The 19,460-nt window shown below is 36.2% G+C and overlaps 2 long non-coding RNA genes and 1 pseudogene across 2 annotated transcripts; 1 reads left to right on the forward strand and 2 right to left on the reverse strand.

Annotated features, from left to right (window-relative positions):
- Positions 1-1,191: 1,191 nt before the first annotated feature.
- Positions 1,192-2,888, forward strand: LOC132178815 (uncharacterized). The gene is made up of 3 exons (XR_015911817.1): positions 1,192-1,257; positions 1,361-1,462; positions 2,615-2,888. It is a non-coding gene; the product is annotated as an uncharacterized LOC132178815 (long non-coding RNA).
- Positions 2,889-3,459: 571 nt separating this feature from the next.
- LOC132178645 (uncharacterized) lies at positions 3,460-7,162 on the reverse strand. Its single transcript, XR_009439848.2, has 2 exons — positions 4,482-7,162; positions 3,460-3,711 (listed from the first exon to the last, which is right to left on the reverse strand). It is a non-coding gene; the product is annotated as an uncharacterized LOC132178645 (long non-coding RNA).
- Positions 7,163-13,868: 6,706 nt separating this feature from the next.
- Positions 13,869-17,728, reverse strand: LOC132179344 (serine carboxypeptidase-like 50 pseudogene; annotated as a pseudogene).
- Positions 17,729-19,460: the final 1,732 nt, after the last annotated feature.

Here is a 19,460-nt window from a genome sequence, read left to right on the forward strand (position 1 = left end):
TTCACCTCTTCCAAAAATCTCCTCTTCATCAGTGTCTCTCTCAGGTACTCTCCCACTTTAGATTTGACTAATTGATTAGCTTCTAGTGCTTGTTTTACTTAGTGACTTATGGAGCTTTGTTCGAAATAGATTTTCTGGGTTTATCTCATTGTTTTATTTCCTTTTGCCCAATGCGATGACATGATCAGCTTAGTGTCTTACGGGCCCAATTCATGATTTTATGTTGTTTGCATTGTGGTGGCTGATTAGATGGTTAAAAAATTGTAAATTTCAATATATTTTCATTGGTTGGGTGCTGGAATTTATATTGCTGGGCATACATTGAATAAGGTACAGACCTGAGAAGTATAATTTTGTTAGAAAATTGAGTTTTTTTTTTTTTTTTTTTTTTTGGATCATTGTAATTGGTCTCAATGTTATTTGCATATGATGATAAGGTCTATAGCAAAATCTACTTCATCACTCAAATGATAACTTTTATGATGCCTCTGAATATATGAAGGAAAAAAAGCCAAAAAATAGCCCACCAATACTAATTCTATGTGAACACCTTTGTTTTGTTTATGTGGGTCAATTCTATGTGAACACCTTCCAAAAAGCACATTCTCGTATACACCTCATTAAGAAGGTAAACAGCCATTTGGTGGTCATTAGAAAAGTAAATGAATAGCTATTGGTTCATTTGGAGCACCTATAAACTCTCTCAAGTTCTCATTCTAAGATATCGCTGTCTATTCTAGTGGAGTTGTGTTATTGTCAAATGTTTTGTTTTCAGAGTGTCCCCGCCATGGACCTAAGACCTTAAGCTCTCCTTAAACTTGTTTGCAAAGTTGAAATTTGTATGGATTTGATGAACCATCAATGTAAAATGGATAATGAACTTGTGCTGATTCAAAAGTGGCCTGCAACATGTTATAATTGAGGCTAGAGCTTAATTTTGAAATCCCCAACTCTTTTTTTTTTTTTCCTTTCTTTCTTTTTGGTCTCTTTTTAACCTTCACTCCTTGCTGTTGATTCGTAGCTTCTTATGCATACTCGTTGCTTATGGTTTTTCAACTTGTGTAAGCTATTAATTGATTTTTTGTCCATTAATACAAAAATAAGTGACTGCAGCAACATTGGGGGTGAACATCTTCCAATGCGCTCTCCAGATCTTTGGGCTTGTGAGAAGCCTTTTTTTTTTTTTTTTTTTTTTTTTTTTTTTTGGAGAATTCATTCACATGACATCATCGTGTTGGAATTGTTGAGATTGATGAGGTAAAGTTTGCATTTTTGTGTTTTTGTGTGTGTGAGAGAGTAAAACTAGAAGATGGGGAATTTTCTGCCATGAAATTATGCTAATTTACTGATTTTGTTATAGGTGAATTACAAGAGAGGAACGTATCAAAGTAGAGGGTTTGGGTTTATCACTATGAGTACTGTTGAAGAAGCTGAGAAGGTTGTGGAGATGTTCCACCATTATGTGAGTTGCTCTTCTTTTGATGTTGATAATTTAGTTTATTGCATGAAGTATGTTATCTTTGAACAATCAAATTCTAAGCGAGAGTAAATAGAAAATGATGGCATGGTTCTCTTTATAAGAATTTGCAAGCATGTAAATAGCAAATGCTAGAAGCATTTGAATGAAAGAGAGACAGTGTTATGCCTTTGCTTGATGAGATGAATCCTTTACTTTTTTTTGGACATAGTTTGTGTTCATAGTTGAGGACTCGAGTCCTTCAATATGTAAGGTTTGTTGCTCTTAGGGCCCATAATAAACAAAGCATATTAAATTGGTTTGAGGAAACAGCACGTAGCTTTAGATATGAGTACATTTTGCTGCAAAAGTTGTCACATTTGTCTTGCTACTTTTACTGAAGATGCCACCAAATGAGTTGAAGTTATGCTGTTTTCATGGCTTGCTACTTGTGCTTCCAATCTTTTTATACATTTCAGATGCGTCACTTAGTAGGTAATACTATGTAAATGGTGGCATGCAATTGGTCTATAATTCATATGTTGATATTCTACAAAACTCTTGAGAAGACATCAATTTTTTTTATAAAATTCTCCTCTTGAAGTTTAATTTGGTGAATTTTTGGCACAAAATTAGAAAGAAGGGCTGGTGGTTGTTTTGTACCATCCCATTGCTAACTTCTCTTGAATTGTGATGCAACACCAAGACCAAAGTTCTGGCATCAATGGAGCCAAAGGAAACATATCGTTACCGACTGCTGTTCCAATTATGCCACCATCACTTCTAAACCTAGGGAAGGTGAAGTGAATTGTTTCTTTCAGTTGCAGAAAGTATCTCCAATATGTAGATTTGCTGCAAAGGAAGAGTCAAAAGCATGTTTGGATAATTATGACACGTAAGAAAAATGGGATTAACTCAGAATAGGAAGTCCTCTTTTAGCATGAACTTTTTTACAATTATGCTTGACTCTTATAAATCCATGCTATTAAGAAAGAACCACTCAGGTTGACTAAAACTAGCCCACTACAACCTTTCCATTTAGTTCATTCTCACATGGCTGTCTAAAATATATCCAAATTTGCTTTCGCTAAAATGCATGTGTTTCTAAATGTTTGACTTATTGGTCCTTTTCTTATTGACTACTTGATTTTGATGTAGCTTCATCTGAAGGCCATTCATGCTGTATTGCATCAGTTCTAGTCTTCGGCATAGCCATGATGGGCCTCAACTCCTTATATATTCAATATATCTCTTTGCATGTTCTGGTTGCACAAAACCCCTTAATGTAATCAGACTCATGGGATCGCAAGTCCTCAACGTTTTCTATGATGAGTTGCTTGGTTGCCTATTGTAAATTATTGGTGTACAAATTCATTACTAAAATGCATTCAAGTGATACCCTAAATAGGCTTATTTTATTATTTTGTAAGTATTTCGCGTGGTTGCCAAAAAGGAAGAGGTTACATTTTTCCTTTTATGGGTCAACTGTAAACTAATGTTGCAAGCTTGTAAAATTCTCTTTGTTATGTTTTGCTACATCCTTCAACATTTTCATACTATTGAAGCATAGAATCTTTTAGTTTGTGAAAATTAAATGCACTTTGTTGGTTTTGTTTTGTCGAGATCATGTTGTGCTGTCGAAAAAGTCTTGTGTGATTTTCTACTTGCTTTTCAAGCTTGAAACTTTGACAACAAATATATCTTTCACTTGCAAAACAGAAAGGAATAAAGCTATATGGTTATCAACAATGCCCTTGCTATGCTTGCAACCTTCAGCACACATTAGCATTGTGAGGTGGCCAAAACATGTGCAAATTCAGCCATCAATTGGCCGCATCTTTCTCTATCAAGACATAAGATTATACTGCATCCGTTTTTTAATTCAGTATTTTCCTTCAGCTTAACCATTTTTTATCAAACAAACAACCAATCCTTCACGATTTTTTGAGAATGTTTAATTCCATCATAAATTCTTACAAACAACACTTGCTAAAAGAATCAAATGACATGAAACAAACTTACACATAGAATAATTAATTTTACATAAGGCCAAGAGTTGGGGGCATTCCAATAATCAATTTTATGTACAAATCACTAGGTACCTACAACCTACCAAATACACAGTGAATCAGGAGGGATAAAAACAGAAGAACAAAAGAATCTTATGTTTAGTCACATGAAGGAAATAATTGCTGTCTTTTCTCAACCATATTGTAGAACATGATCTTTTAACATCATCAGGAAAGAGGCAATGCCTGTCATCAAGAAATGCAATTGCGTTAGGAAAGTCCCTCACACTAGCACACATACATATGGACCAAGTATCAATCATCAATTAGGTTAACAAAGTAAAGCTTAGCATAAAATCTTAGCAAACATATGAACAACATATTTCAACATCAAAATCGCTATAATAATATCATTTACTATCCAATTACAAGCACTCCTCAGCCAGTATAGAAGAAATGTAGAATTTTGCTTCTTAAAAGAAAATGCCAGAAAATTTATTGATAAATCCTAGCATGCACTTTTGAGATACAAAATTAAAGGCTAAATCATCTTCTACTCTTGATAAAAGCACTCATTACCCCTCAGTCAAAAAAGCTCTTAAGAAGTTTTGACTGGCCTTAAGAACTCTATATGGTACAAATTCATATATTGATAACATTGGCCTTATTCAACACCACAAACAAATATCCTTTCCCTGATTCCATCTAAATGAAGCTTAAGCTATAACCTTAGGTAGCATATATGTATTAGGATACCACCAATAAGTTCGCAAATTTTCAAACATGAACACAAGCAATCAACAACTGAACACACACAAAACATTATAAATATACACATATATAAATGATACATGAGTTTTTGTATCTACCCAGCCCATTGGAACATTTTAGGAAATCAAAAGAAAGAAAAAAAATTCTGAGAACTTGATAGCGCTCTCCATGTCATGTGACAGATATCAAGCACGTACAAGAACATTTTAGGAAATCAAAAGGAAGAAGAAAAAAATTATGAGAACCTGATAGCGCTCTCCATGTCCTGCTTGGATGATGTCTCTTACACCAACTTTAAACTCATTGCATTTTGAGCAACTATCATTTCATGAGAGACAAGTAAACAGTGAGCACATATCTAACGCACAAATAAATAATAACAAGAAACTAGCAGTTGAAACCAAACTGAGGAAATAAAGAAATGACTGGCATACGCTCTCACTCATCAAGCTCCTTCTCTTGCTGATTCCTCAGCTGCTAAATCCTCCTCAAAATTGAAATGTTTAGTTGAGATCTTTTCCCACTTTTACTTAATCAAAAATACAAAGGCACTAATGAAAAATGCAAAGCATGAGAAAGAGTACATAGGCACTCATGAATCTCAATTGTAAGCTGAAAATAGGGCATAGTACTAGCGGCGATTACAACACAGAATCTAAATGGTAACACTAAATATATTACTATGACCATAGTTTGTTCAAGAAATTATGTGGTGTGGGAAATTTCAACTATTATGCACTGGAAATGGGTTAGGTCATACATAATGTGTGGAAATTTTACTAATTCCCTTAAAATCTATATGCTTTTTACGAGAAATGTTGGAAATTCCAACTATGTATGATTCTTTGGTGACATTCTAATAAGGTATCAAATATTATACGGCAAAAAAAACTAAATGCAAAGTATGACCTCGCAAAAAAATGATACATAAAGTTTGCATGCCAAAACCATAGACAAGCCCAACTTACAAAGGTAACTCAATCCTTGTTGGCCTTACTAAATACCAACACTGAAGCAGTTACAACCACGATGAGGCCCTGTGCAAAAATTATAATTCTGATCTAAAGAGATACTAACATAAAGGTTCTTTATATAGTTCAAAAAAGAAATGGGCTAAAGTCATCAAAGGAAAGATCAGACACACAAGTTATGTAACGTTTTACATGTAAGTTAAATGAATTAATGTGCTCCCTCATGTCCTTTCTTCTTGAAACTTTGCCTGCCAACTATGCCAGGATCATGTTTAATTATTGAGCCAAATCTTGTAGTAACCCTTTAAATAAGCATAATTAAACCCAAAGATTGTGCCTGTAGCAGCAATAACACAAACATCAACAACAACAAAATCTCATGGAAATTTCATCAAACATATGGAATACAAAAACAAAAACACCAATGACAAACATCAACAACAAAAAATTCTCAAGTGAAATTTCCACCTGGAAATTTCAGACACTAATACTAGTTCCATTCAATAAATTCCAAATGCAAACTTCAACATCCCTCTGGAAAAGCAAATATTCCGATTGTAGGAAATTTCCACCCGGAAATTTCAGACACTAATACTAGTTCCATTCAATAAATTCCAAATGCAAACTTCAACATCCCTCTGGAAAAGCAAATATTCTGATTGTAGGAAATTTCCACCCGTCCCGTTTCACCAAAACTGGTAGCATTTACCACCTAAACATCCGGATCAAGCAATAATTCTCAAAACCAGATCAAGAATCACATGAAATTGGGTCAGAACCCACCAAAATAAACCATACCCACTAGAAAAAATGGAAAATTTAAACTAAAACAACCAAGTTCTTGAATGATGCTTCCTGATCATACACATCAAACAATTAAAGATCAATGCCCACACAAATGTAATCTTTGCTATTTGATAATGCAGACATAATCTATTCATATGTACAATCTAATTAAAAACACCAACCAAGACAATACTAGAATCTCAGTTCATCTCCAATACCATTATGCAAAAAATACATAAGCATTACAAACATGCATAGATTCTGCAAAAACAAGGTCTACAAAAACAAACCTAGAAACATTGCGTCTAAACACCACATAAGTCGGGCCCCAATTCAATCGTATAGTACCCAAACATTTTCATCCAGGCACTGAAAAAAAATGCTTATTTCTAATAAACATCACAGAGACATTCATCATCATATTGAGAAATGCAAACAAATGCCTAAAATATCACATGCAAAATCAACCAAAGTGCCAATCCTTCCATTTAATTCTCAGCATATTAACTATGCATTTTATTAAAAGCCTTCATTGAAAACCCAATAGAGCCTTTTGGCTTCTGAGAAAAGTATAAAGTTAGACTCGATTTTTGACATTCTCAAGCATTTTACTTTCTATTTGTTCATATTTCTTGAAAATCCATTTGAATTAGGATGTAAAGTTAAGAATTTTCAGCATTTTACATGAAAAAGAAGTATGGTGTTCCAGTGAACTCAGCCTAACACAACCATATAGGGCTGATTAAACTTGACTTTTGAAAATCTCGAATGACATGCATATAATTCTTGACCCCATTTCTCAAATTTTTCAGCCACCCAATAAACAATGAGTTCAAGATAGTCTAAATTCTTTTGTAGCTCTCCTATAGGACAAACTGATTCCGCATAATGTCGAAACTAAAAATAAATTTGATTAGAGGCGTCAGCAAGGAAAATCAAAATAAGTAAAGCATCATCACCATGCTTTCCGTCACAAACATAGATTATGAATAAATAAAAATAAAAAAATAAAAAATCAGAATACAAGAACCCAAGTACATGTTGATTTACGTTTTAAATATATCAAATACTGAAAATTAACACCAAACCAATTAAACAAAGCCCCCAAAATAAAAAATCTCATTCTCTTTTCATTCACTGAATCCATTGTTCCACTCCTTTTTATTTCACATATGAACTTGAATCATGGCTTTCCAAGCTTAAATTAAAAAAAAAAAAAAAAAACAGATGCAACCAAACAATAAAAACAGCCAAAACCCAATAACCACCACCTACATCAACCCCCAATTTAAGAAAACCAGATAACTAACACCTAATAAATCCAAAAAACCATCCCAAGAAAAACTGAACAAACAAGAACCTTCAAGCACAGAAGAACATAACACAAAACCGACGAACAACATTTAAAAAATAAAATAAAAGGCCAAACAAATAGCTTAATTACAAATGACAATCTACATATGCAAAAAATATAACACAAGACCCAAAAGCAACAAGAAGAAAAACCCTCCAAATATTAACCAGAATAACAAATGCGGCTGAGTCCCCTGCACCACTAAACACCATAGGTATTTAGCAAGAGCATTTTAAAACATGAATTGAAATTCATATCTCAAAAATGTCGGTTAGGCATTTTGCCGAACACAATGTGTGCATAGCAGGCAAGAGAGTAGAGTTCATTACTAAAACAGAGATTTGAGCTAAAAACACACAAAAAATCGAAAACCCAAAGATTGTGGGTGTTGGGTGCAGAGAGAAGCAGAAAAAACAATTCATCACTAAAACAGAGAACCCACAAAGAAACAATTCATCACCCACAGAGAACCCACAACCCACAAATAACCCAGCAATGATCTGGTGCCATGCCCAAACACAACCCACAAAAATCCCATTTCAAAATTCCACTCACCAAATCAGCTGTAAATAACGGATCTTGACAAAACAAGCCTTTAAGCTGGTGCCGGGAGTGGCGTTCGGCCGGGCGAATCTTGGATGGTAGGCGTGTTCGGTGGCGGTCCACGACTGGAGTTTGGTGGGCGTCGTCGCCGGATTTGGAGTTGATTCTGTGGCTGGGCGTTGCCGATGGTGGTGCATGGGTGGCCCTCGTTGCCGGAAGTAGATAGTGGTGGGCGGAGGTGAAAGGTCGGGGGAGAGAGAGAGCTGCGTGCGAAGAGTGAGGAGGAGAGGGAAAATGGGGTCGGTCGGCGGCAATGATGGTGGAGGAGAGGAGATCACGGCCTCGGTTCCGGTGGGATCACGGCGCCGGTGCCGGTGCCGGTGCCGGTGCCGGTGGAGAGAGAATCTGGGTGGAGGGAATATGGGTTTGGGGGAAATTTTTGGGGTGAAATGGCCAGGGAGGAACGTGTTTCAGATTTTGGTTTTTTTTTAAATTGGGGCAAACGACGTGGCACATGCCACGTCACCAGTGTGCGTTACTGTTTACGCACGCCGGCGTAACTTCTATCACTACTCAGAAAGAAGATTAAAATTCTTGTTTTGTCTTAATTTTTTATGATTTTTTTTTATCTCATCTTATTAATTAATTATTACATTTATAAACTTATTTGGATTCTATATAAATTAATGTGGACATTAGAAATTTAATGATTAATTTATTAAATTTATTAAAAAATATAAAAAAAAATGTTGACAAATTATTGATACCAAATTTTTATTAATAAAATTATTATTATTATTTAATTTTAAATTATTTCACATGACATTTAAAAGAGAGCCCCTATGATTTGGACTATATGCAAACCACCACTTTTACAACACCCACTCATCAATCGACATATCATCACTTTAAGAAAAATGCAAAAAATAAAAATGAGCACAAACACACCAAATCAAAGCCACCCAAACCACACCCTGCCCAAACCCATGCCCCCCAACCCGCCCATACCAGACCCCGCCGTAGGTCTTGCTGTACCCACGACGTCGTGGGTCTTGCGTGGCTGTCGTTGGCCAGCCGTGACCCACGACAAAACCCGCGGGTCATGACCCTAACCCGCCTCAAAACCCATTTTTAATGCCCAAAATCCGTTTTTAATGTTTCAAAAATTGTTTCTAATGCCTCAAAATTCATTTTTAGATTCAAATCTAAAACCTAGAGATGGAAGGTTAACCCTTTAGGGGATTTTATCACCCTAAAGGTCGGACCGGCGCCGGAGACGGTAACTCACGGCGCCGAAGTGGCTGGTTTGGCTAGCCATGGGTCATGGGTAGACCCACGGCCAGCGCCGTTTCAGCCAGACCCACTGGGTCTCTTGTCTTCTTTCTCTCTTTTCTTCTTTCTCTTTTCTTCATCCGGTGAGGTTGGTTGTAGTTTAAGAAAAATGCAATTGTTGTGGTTTAGCTTAGGTGTCAGTTACTGATTGGGTGCTGCAAAATGTGGGTTTTAAGGAGCCTCTGACCATAGTTAAATCTCATTTAAAAACAATAAAAAAAAAAAAAGAGAATAGCTTATATAGGGAGGTTGCACAAAAGTCACATTTTGTGTCACCAATAAAAAGCTAACACATCAGTCAATTTCATTAGACTTATACTTAAAACAAAAATTCAACCACACCAGATTACTCTAATAAAATACAAAATTATTATTATTTTTTATTTAAAAAAAAAAAAAAAAAAAAAATTGAAGGGGTGGCCGGCGAGCCACCCCAGGCCATGGGAATGGCCGCGCGGCCACCCCCATGGCCTGGGGGTGGCGGCCGGCCACCCAAAGTGGGGGAGGGTGGCCAACCTGCCACCACTTCAATTCTATATATATATATATATATTTTTTTTTATATAATTAATTTTTATTTATAATCTGGTGTAGTTAGGTTTTTTTCAAAAAAATTTAAGTTTGATAAATTTAGTTTAGGTGTCACCTTCTAATTGGTTGCACAAAACTCACCTTTTGTGCAACCTCCCTATATAAGTTAGTCTCTAAAAAAAATAAGAGAATAACTTAGATAAGGAGGTTGGACAAAAGTGCTCTTTTATGCCCACCATTCACCATCTGACACATCAGCATGGAACACATTACCAAAATAAAACCAAACCACATGATTATATCATGTTTAATCATTTAAAAAAAAAAAAAAAAAAAGGTTTTCCAATAGAGAGGGGTGGCGGCCCGTTAGGGGTGGCCGCACTGCCACCCCTAGCCCAGCGGTGGCAGTGCAAGCCACCCCCTGTAGCCTGGGGTTTGGTCGCGAGTCGCCCCCTGTGGCCTGGATCTCCCCCCTCTCTCTCTCTCTCTCTCTCTCTCTCTCCGCCAAAACTCTCTCCCTAGGTGAGGGATGGCTTGTGCGGCCACCCCTCCCAAGCCACCCCCACCACCCACTTGTGGTGGCTGCATGTTGGGAAGCCCCACTTCTAATTTGTTTTTTTGTTTTTAATTAATTTTTTTGTTTTTATTTCCTCAAACCTGGTATAATTTAGTGCAGCGGGGTTTTTTTTTCTTCTAAAATTAAGTCTGGCAAGATTGACTTAGGTGTCACCTTTTAATTGGTGGCACAAAAGCCTACTTTTGTGCAACCTCAATACTCAAGACACTCTCTAAAAATAAAATAAAGAGTTAAATATCTAATACCCCTTGGGGTTTCAGCACTTTATTTTTTCCTCTCTAGAGTTTGATTTTTATTACAGGAGGTCCCTGTAGTTTTGATAAATGACCAAATTAGTCCTACCGTCCATTGACAGTTACTTAACTTAACGGAAGTCCACGTGGACCAATTAAAATTTGACACTTGACATAAGTGGCCACATCATCACTGATGACACTGATGATGTGGCATCTAATTAAATTTTTTTAAAATTAAAATAATACATTTTTTCAAAAAAAAAAAATTGGGAGTGGCCACCATTTGGGGGTGGCTCCTTTGGACATGGGGGTGGCCTGACCACCCCCATCTGGCCGGATGGGGGTGGCCGAGCCACCACCTTGGTGCCCAAGGGGGGTGGCCAAAACCACCATCAGTGGGTATTGGGAGTGGCTAGAGCCAAGGGGGTGACCAAAACCACCCCAAAACCTCCATTGGGCGCCAAGGGGCCACCCCCTTGGAGCCAAGGGGGGCGGGATGGGGTGGCTCGATGGTGGTTTGGGGGTGGTTTTGGCCACCCTCCTTGGTAGGGGTGTCAAAAATAACCGGGAAACCAGAACAGGGACTCAAAAACCGGGAAACCGGAAAACCGGAAACCGGGAAACCGGGGACCGGTTCCGGTTCCGGTTGCCAAAAAAAAAAAAAACCGGGACCCCAGTTCCGGTCCCGATTTTCGGCACCCGGTAAAAACCGGGAAAACCGGAACCGGGTCTTATTTTATTAAATAATAAATATATATATATATATATATATATATATATATATATATATATATTGTCTTTGTAATATGTTTGTGAACTATTTTTATTGTGAGTGTATTTCTTTTAATTGGTAGATTATTTAAATACTTGTTTTATTTTTTATTTTTTTGGGTTTTGAATTGTTGTAGTAAGGGGTATTTATTTCTTGTGCATGTTGGTTTGTTTACATACTTGTTTTTACTTTTTATTGTTTTAATGTTTTCTTTATGTATCTAATTTAAAATGATTTTTAGGGTATTTTAAAATTTTGATTTTTTATTTTTAAGGCTCATATAGGCAAAAACATTGATTTTTTAGGATTTTTAGGCTTTTTTAGGTTTATTTTTTAATTATTTGGAACAATCACAATAAAGCATCTTTAATTTAGATAAAAAGATTAATAACTTTTTTTTTTTTAAATGAGCTAACTTATGAAAAAAATAATAGGTTTATTTTAGGCCCAATACCTAAAATAAGCCCCAAACACTAATTTTTTTCAAAAACCGGTTACCGGACCGGGTAAAACCGGAACCGGCCGGGAACCGGGACCCCGGTTAACCGGGATCTCGGTTCCGGCTCCGGTTTCCCAAAATCGAGAACCGGGGTACCCCGGTTCCGGTTCCGATTTTGGCCAAAAACCGGGAAACCGGACCGGGTTGACACCCCTACTCCTTGGGCACCAAGGGAGCCACCTCCTTTGATCCAAAGGGGTGGCTCGACCACCCCCATCCGGCCAGATGGTGGTGGCCATGGCCAAAGGGGGTGGTCAAGCCACACCCAAATGGCCAACCACCCTCAATTTTTTTTTTTTTTTTGAATATATATATATATATATATATATATTGAAATAAAAAATTTAAATAGGTGCCACGTCATCATTGATGACGTGACCACTTATATCAAGTGTCAAATTTTAATTGGTTTACTTGTACTTTCGTTAAGTCAATTAACACTCAACAGACGTAATGACTAGTTTGGTCATTTATTGAAATCACAAGAACCTCCTATAATAAAAATCAAACTGTAAAAAATTAAAAAATAAAGTAATAAAATCTCATGGCTCAGTATTTAACCCTAAAATAAAACTTTAATCTTTCCGAGTTCGAGTGCTAAAGCGGTACAGAAAAACCAAAACTGTCAGCTTTGGGAATCTTTTTTTGTTTAATAGATTCACTTTTCGAACTTCAAGCATGTAAAAAGTGAAAAAGGGATGTTCGGGAATCCAGGATTGTAGTTTTTTTTTTTTTTTTTTTTTTTTTTTTTTTTAGTAAAAAGGAACTTTAAAAAAAAAAAAGGAAAAAATATAAAAAAGTCTTCTAAACTATCAGTTGTTTTCGATTTAGCCCTATAATGTTCAAAAAGTGATAAAGTAGCCCCTCAAACTATCAAACTATTGTATTTTGGCCACTTCGTTTCTCAAAACCATCAGTTTGGACGGAAACTGCAAAACGACGTCGTTTTGTTATGGGTATGTTACTACAATGCCCTTTTATGAAAAAAAAAAAAAAAAAAATTGAGAAAAATATAAAAAAGCTCCTTAAACTACCAGCTGTTTTATTTTAACCCTCTAATGTTCAAAAAGTGATAAAGTAGCCCCCCAACAAAACGACATCGTTTTGCAGTTTCCATCCAAACTAACGTTTTGACTAACAGAGTGGCCAAAATGCAATAGTTTGGTAATTTGGAAGGCTATTTTATCACTTTTGAAACATTAAGGGGCTAAATCGAAAACGACCGATAGTTTGGAGGGCTTTTTTATATTTTTCCCTTAAAAAAAAAGTGCTTCTTCTTAAAGAATAAAGTTAAATGTTATTTTCATATTTTTTATTTTTTTTAAAATGATAAAATTTTTTAAATTACATTTTTGAAAAAAAAATTTTTTTTAAAGAAAACGGCATAAAGAGGAACTGTTAGCAAAGATTACTAAGCTTTGTACCTCTTTTTTGTTTTTAGTGGAGTGAGCAAGCTTTGGAGGGCTCTTTATGTTTGCTAGTGACGACATGTTTGATTGATGTTAAAAAAAAAAGGACAAAAAAGAAAAATAAATAAATAAATAAATACTTTGTATGAAAAAGTTAAAAAAAAAAAAAATGTTTTATATTGATTTTTTTATTTAAATAATAATAAAAAATAATTGATGTGATATAAAAAGTAAAAATATTAAAAGTTGATTTTGAATAATTTAAATTTTTTTTGAGATCCTCTAGCCAAAAAAATGATTTACATGAAGTAATTACTCAAATTGCAATTCGATCAAATAATGTTATTTTTTTTTATTGGAAATAATGTTAGATATTCATTGAAGGATTGTCCGTCTAAATAATTTTTAAATTGCTAAATCAATTATTCATCGATGTACATTTTAGGAAAAAAATACATATATTTTTTTCCTAATTATCATGATTTTCTTGTCTAGTTGTTCTTACTAATTAAGAGATTTCTTTTGTATACTCCTTGTGTATATAGAACGTCTTACGTATTTTCAATAATATTTCTATTACTTACAACAAAAAGAAAATAAAAATTCTTTCAAAGTAGAGAATTTATTCCATGATATTACAAATGACAAGAAGAAGAGTAGGGAGGAGTAGGAGGAACAAAAGTTACATTGGAGGACTCAAGTTTGAGCACAAATCCTCCCCTTGTTGATACCCAAACAACCCCCTCGCCAACACCCACTCTTCAATCATTGCCTGAGAATGCAATGCCTGGTCAGTAGGCACAAGATGCCCTGCCCCTAAAACCACAACATTACTCAAACTCCCCCATTTCTGCACATACCCAGCAAGCTCTCCTTTCACCTTCCAAACCTTCCTCTCCGCCATTACAAACTCCTCAATCCCCTCCCATTTCATCGTCTTCACCCAAGCCTCCGTTGAAACCACCCCATCCCTCAAATCAAAATGCCCTTGATACAACAGCACCCTGCTCTGCTTCACCAGAGCCTCCACCATATATTTCATACTCTTCATCACATCGTCGTGCAGCGCATCCCCAACGACGTCGCTGCACTCCTCAAAAGCCACCGATTCGTTCGCCCCCAAGGCCGTCTTCACCTCCTCGCTTTGTAAAAACTCGGTCACCATTTCTGTCTTGTATTGAGCTTTCCGAGTGAAGTCGTATAATGTCGCCAACCCTGTCATGTTCTACAAACAAACGCAGGACCCCTGTTCTAGCATTTGTTGCCTCGCTCCAATTCCTTGATTTTGTCAGCTCAATTGCCTTCCATTGCGCTTTCTCCAGCTCCCTCTTCTGCCTCTCATTGATCAAACCAGAAAAGTGAGCATTCACGGCATGATTACCCACCTGGGTCACCGGGTCGCTCAACCCGTTTCCAATAGCAACGCCTGCTAAGTTGACCCGCTCGGACGCCGGCAAATCGGCATTCTTCCTGATAATATAGTACCCAATTGCCGGAACATACTTGCCTGCGTAGCTTTCACCAGTGATGTATATCGGCCGGGACTTAAGCGATCGGTCCGATTCAATAAAGGAAGTGATCGTGGAGAAAAGATGCTTGGCAACAGAATGTTGATCTCTTGCGATTTCTTCGGGTGTAGAGGCAATGCTGAATCCGGTTCCAATCGGGGAAAAGAAGGCCGAATATGCGGTTCCAAGAGCCTGGATTGGGTTCGAGAGCAAGTGGGTCGGATTTGGCCTTGTGGAAGTTGACACGCCAGGGGCCGAGCTCGAGGAAGTTACCGATCATGGAGGAGCAGCCTGGGCCGCCCTGGAGCCAAATAAGAAGAGGGGTTTGGGAGAGCGGTGAAATGGGTTTCTGGGCTTCGTAGAAAGAGTAGAAAATGGCGGAGCCGGTGGTGGGGTTGACGGGGAGGTAGCCTGATTTGGTGGGGAGAGCTTCCTTTAAATAGGGAGTGGTCGAAGTGGGCGATGATAGAGCTGGGATGTGGTGGAAGAAGGAGAAGAGGAAGAGGAGGGAAGATGGAGTAGGAGCCTGTTGACTCCATTACTGTGGAGAGCTGACTGGTGAGGAACCGAGACATCTGAGAAGTGGTTGTGAATATTTGTAGAGGTGTAACGCTATATATAAAGAAGATTAAAATTCTTGTTGTCTTAATTTTAAATATGATTTTTTTTTTTTATCCCATCTTATAAATTAATTATTATATTTATAAACTTATAAGAATTTTATATAAATGAATGGTAGACATTACAAATTTAATGGTTAATTTATTAAATTTATTAAAAATTATAAAAAATATTTAGACAAATTATTAACACAAAATTTTTTTTGAATAGAATTATTATTATTTAATTTTAAATTATTTCCACATGACATTTAAAAACAATAAAAAAATAAAATAAAACTTTAATCCTTTCGGAGTTCATGTGCTAAAGCCATATAGAGAAACCAAAACTGTCAGCTTTGGGAATTTTTTTTGTTTAATAGATTCACTTTTCGAACTTAAAGCATGTAAAAAGTTAAAAAGAGATGTTCCGGAATCTGGGATTGTAGTTAAATTTTTGGAGTAATTATCTTTTGCTCCCTTAAATTACGGTGTCTTGGTATTTTTTTTTATGAACTATTAACTATAATATTTGTTCTTATCCAACTACTATCTTATGACACTTTTTTTCTCTTTGATCAGTTAAAGGGGTTAAATTTAACGCTTAACGGTCATGTGATTTGCATGTGCCATTTTAAAATTTTTTTCCTTCCATTTTTGCCCTCACTTCAAATTTTTGGATTAAGATTTGTATAAGCGTCATTTTATTGATATGAAGTGATGGCAAAAATGGAAGGTAAAAAATTTAAAATGACACATGCAAGTCACATGACCATTGACCGTTAGATTTAACCCCTTTGATTGACAAAAGGAAGGAAAGTGTCATAAGACGGTAGTTTGATGGGGTCAAGTGTCATAATTGGTAATTCATGAGGGAAAAGTACAAAGACGCTGTAGTTCATGGGGTAAAAAGTAATTACTCCTAAATTTTTTTTAAATAAAAAAGAACTTTTAAAAAAACGTGCTTCTTCTTAAAGAATAAAGTTAAATCTTAATTTCTTAATTTTTATTTTTTATTTTTAAATGATATAATTTTTAAAACTACATTATTTATTTATTTTTTTAAAGACGACTCGACGGCAGAGAAAACTGTCAGCGAAGATTACTAGGCTTTGGACCTCTTTTTTGTTTTTAGTGGGGTGCGCAAGTAATTACTCAAATTGCAATTTGAACAAATAATGTTATATTTTTTTTATTGGAAATAATGTTAGATATTCATATAAGGTTTATTTGTCTAAATAATTATTAAATTGCTAAATCAGTATTCATGTATATATATATATATATATATATATATATATTCAAACTATCACTTTATTTAATTATATTATGCAATGTAATAACACTTAGAAAGGGTTAAAGATTTTCCCTTACCTGGTTGATACTTTCGTACCATTAAATACCTGAACTGATAAAATTTAGCTATATCAGCCTTAGGCTAAACACGTAGGTTCTAATTAGAAGTCTATCTTGACTATACCCGACCCTTAGTAAAAACTAGATCAAATATACCTATTAATATTTACTGGACCCAAAAAATTACTGAATTGTTTTGATGCCTAATAGTGATGACATTTGTAAGAACTTAATCCATTATTAGTGCTTGGCTTAATTAATCTAACAAAATATTTTTATTTTATTTTATTTATTTAGAATCCAAATGGGCCACTTAACACATGGCTTTATGCCATACAAGTTTATGCAAATCTTCTATTTTTTTCATGACAATAGTTCTTTTTAAAAAATAAAAATAAAAAATGTTACCCGCATCTTTTTTCAAATGGGTCATGTACATAATCCGCATTTCAAAAAGGGCCATTTATATGCCTTAACATATACATATATAGTCGGCTTTTCATTCTTGTATATATTTCCTTCACAAATCATGTTGTAGCTCGACTAATAACCATACAGGCCCAGCACATGATTTTATCAACTAGCTCATCCTTATAATTTCTTACGAGCATTTGAAATAAGAACATTATTAAATGCGTCTACTCGGTTCCCAACAAACTTCATGATGTTTGTCATTTTAATCTTATGTTTTTATTTTCAAAACCTGATGTTGTACTCTCTATTTAAAATATGTATGTATGAATTTACATTATATATGTTTGGACAGATTTTCCGAATGATGATGTGAAATGGGCCCTGTGAATGGCCTGATATTTGTGAAATTTCAAGACTATGAAATAACAAAGAAAAATGATTAAAGCTGTCAGCGTTGTCCGGCTGGGGATAGCTTCGATGCGTAAGTTAGTCACAGTGTTTAAGAGAAATATAATTTCGAAGATGGTAGATAAGATTGGGAGAATAAAGGATATTTAATTTTGGAAAGGAAAAGAAGTTACCAAAATCTGAGCGGGGACCCCCATTTTATAGACATCGGGTTGTACCTGTTTACTTGACACTGTGGACTTTACCGAGGATCCACGTGTCAAACAATATATATATTCAAAGAAGGATGAAAAAATATCATGCAGATATATCCAATATTCCGAGAGTAACACTCGGTAGTCCACGTAAGACTCGGCATACCAAGTCTTGGGACCAAGCGTTGTTTATACCGAGTTCAGTTAAGTATAAATTACCGAGCATAAGTTTGATGAACAGTAAAAATAACCGAACTTTAGTGATGGGCCGATGGATCATTTTACCGGGCCCAATATAGCTGATCCATGATCCAACAGTTACCCCCAAATTTCCTATTCTAACAGAATATGGAAATTTCGTATTTCTGAGATTGGGTCAGCTTTTTTATAAATTTGGTTTTGTTTATATAGAAATAAGGTGAATTGGCTCTAAATTTTAAACTTTTGAAATTTTGAATTTTCAAAAAATAATATAGTGGGAGCAATAAATGACTTACCTCCGCCTTTTGAGAACCACGTGTTGGGTTTCCTACGGTTCAAAATTTAAGGTGGTCACGCGTCAGTACCTGCATGGAGAGTAAGAATACAAAGGAGCCTTTCCAAGGAACCCTAGCTCCTAAGGCCTTAAATGAGTTGCTTCATTTTCCCCTTCTGAAAGCTTTTTTTTAAAACCCTCTTCCCCTTCGTTTATTCTCCATTGTTTTCCATTAGAAGCCATTGTTGTCCCTTCTGAGCTTTCTCTGATCTCTCTTTCTTTCTTTCAACACTGGCACTCCTTCGTTCGGACCTTTCTGCCCAATATTATTTTTCAAGCGTTGTGTATTTCAGAACCTCGGTCGAGTCTGTCCCTTCAGCCGAGCCTTTCGTTCATCCAAACTGTCCCATACTTCATTACCTAGATTTTCTTCTTCCCTTGATTGAACCCTCAGTCAATCATCTTCGTTTGAGCGTTACTTATCTTCTAGTTCGGCAAGGTCTTTCTTCCATTCCTCGTCAATTAACTCCCGAATTTCAATACCTAATGAGTCGTAGAGCCGAGGACGCCCCTGGTGCGTTGGGTGCTTTACACCCGGTTACATGGGAATCGAATCTGTCAGATGGTGACGAACTAGAAATTCGTCAAATCTGTCAGCTTCCCGACTCGATTCGATTATGCTTCGATACCGACAGTGTTGGAGCTATGGTGGATGTCGACAGTAATGAAGTCTGCGTTTATTTGGAGATGTTTTGGATAGGTCTGAGACTTCCTTTCTTGAGGATAGTTCGGGAGGTGTTGAGTTATATTCGGATAGCTCCTCACCAACTGTTGTCGAACGGCTGGAGAGTTTTCTTTGCTTGCATGATTGTTTGGCCAAAGATTCTCGGGGCAGAACACCCTCTTACTGTGGTGGAGTTTCTGAAGGTTTACCAACTAACCAAATGTCCCCGAACCGAGTACCTATTCACCTTCCAAACCCGAAAGAAATTAAAGCTTCTCACCTTCAGTCCCACCTATACCAGCAACAAAGGGTGGAAAGACGAATTTTTCTTTGTTCAAGGTGATTGGGAGTTTGCACCTTCGGAAGTAATCAAAGATCTGAGTGTTCCTCGAGAAACCATTGCTCCATCAAACCGAGGTACAAACCGAACTTAGTACTTATCTACTCTTTCCCTTTTTTCCTTTGCAGCAAAGCTAATCTTTGATATATACTTTCAGGTCAACAAGAACCAAGCTTAACCAGGGAAGAGGCGAAGC

This window comes from Corylus avellana, chromosome 4, assembly GCF_965113065.1.
Source record: "Corylus avellana chromosome 4, dhCorAvel1.hap1.2, whole genome shotgun sequence".
Taxonomy (NCBI): Eukaryota; Viridiplantae; Streptophyta; class Magnoliopsida; order Fagales; family Betulaceae; genus Corylus; species Corylus avellana.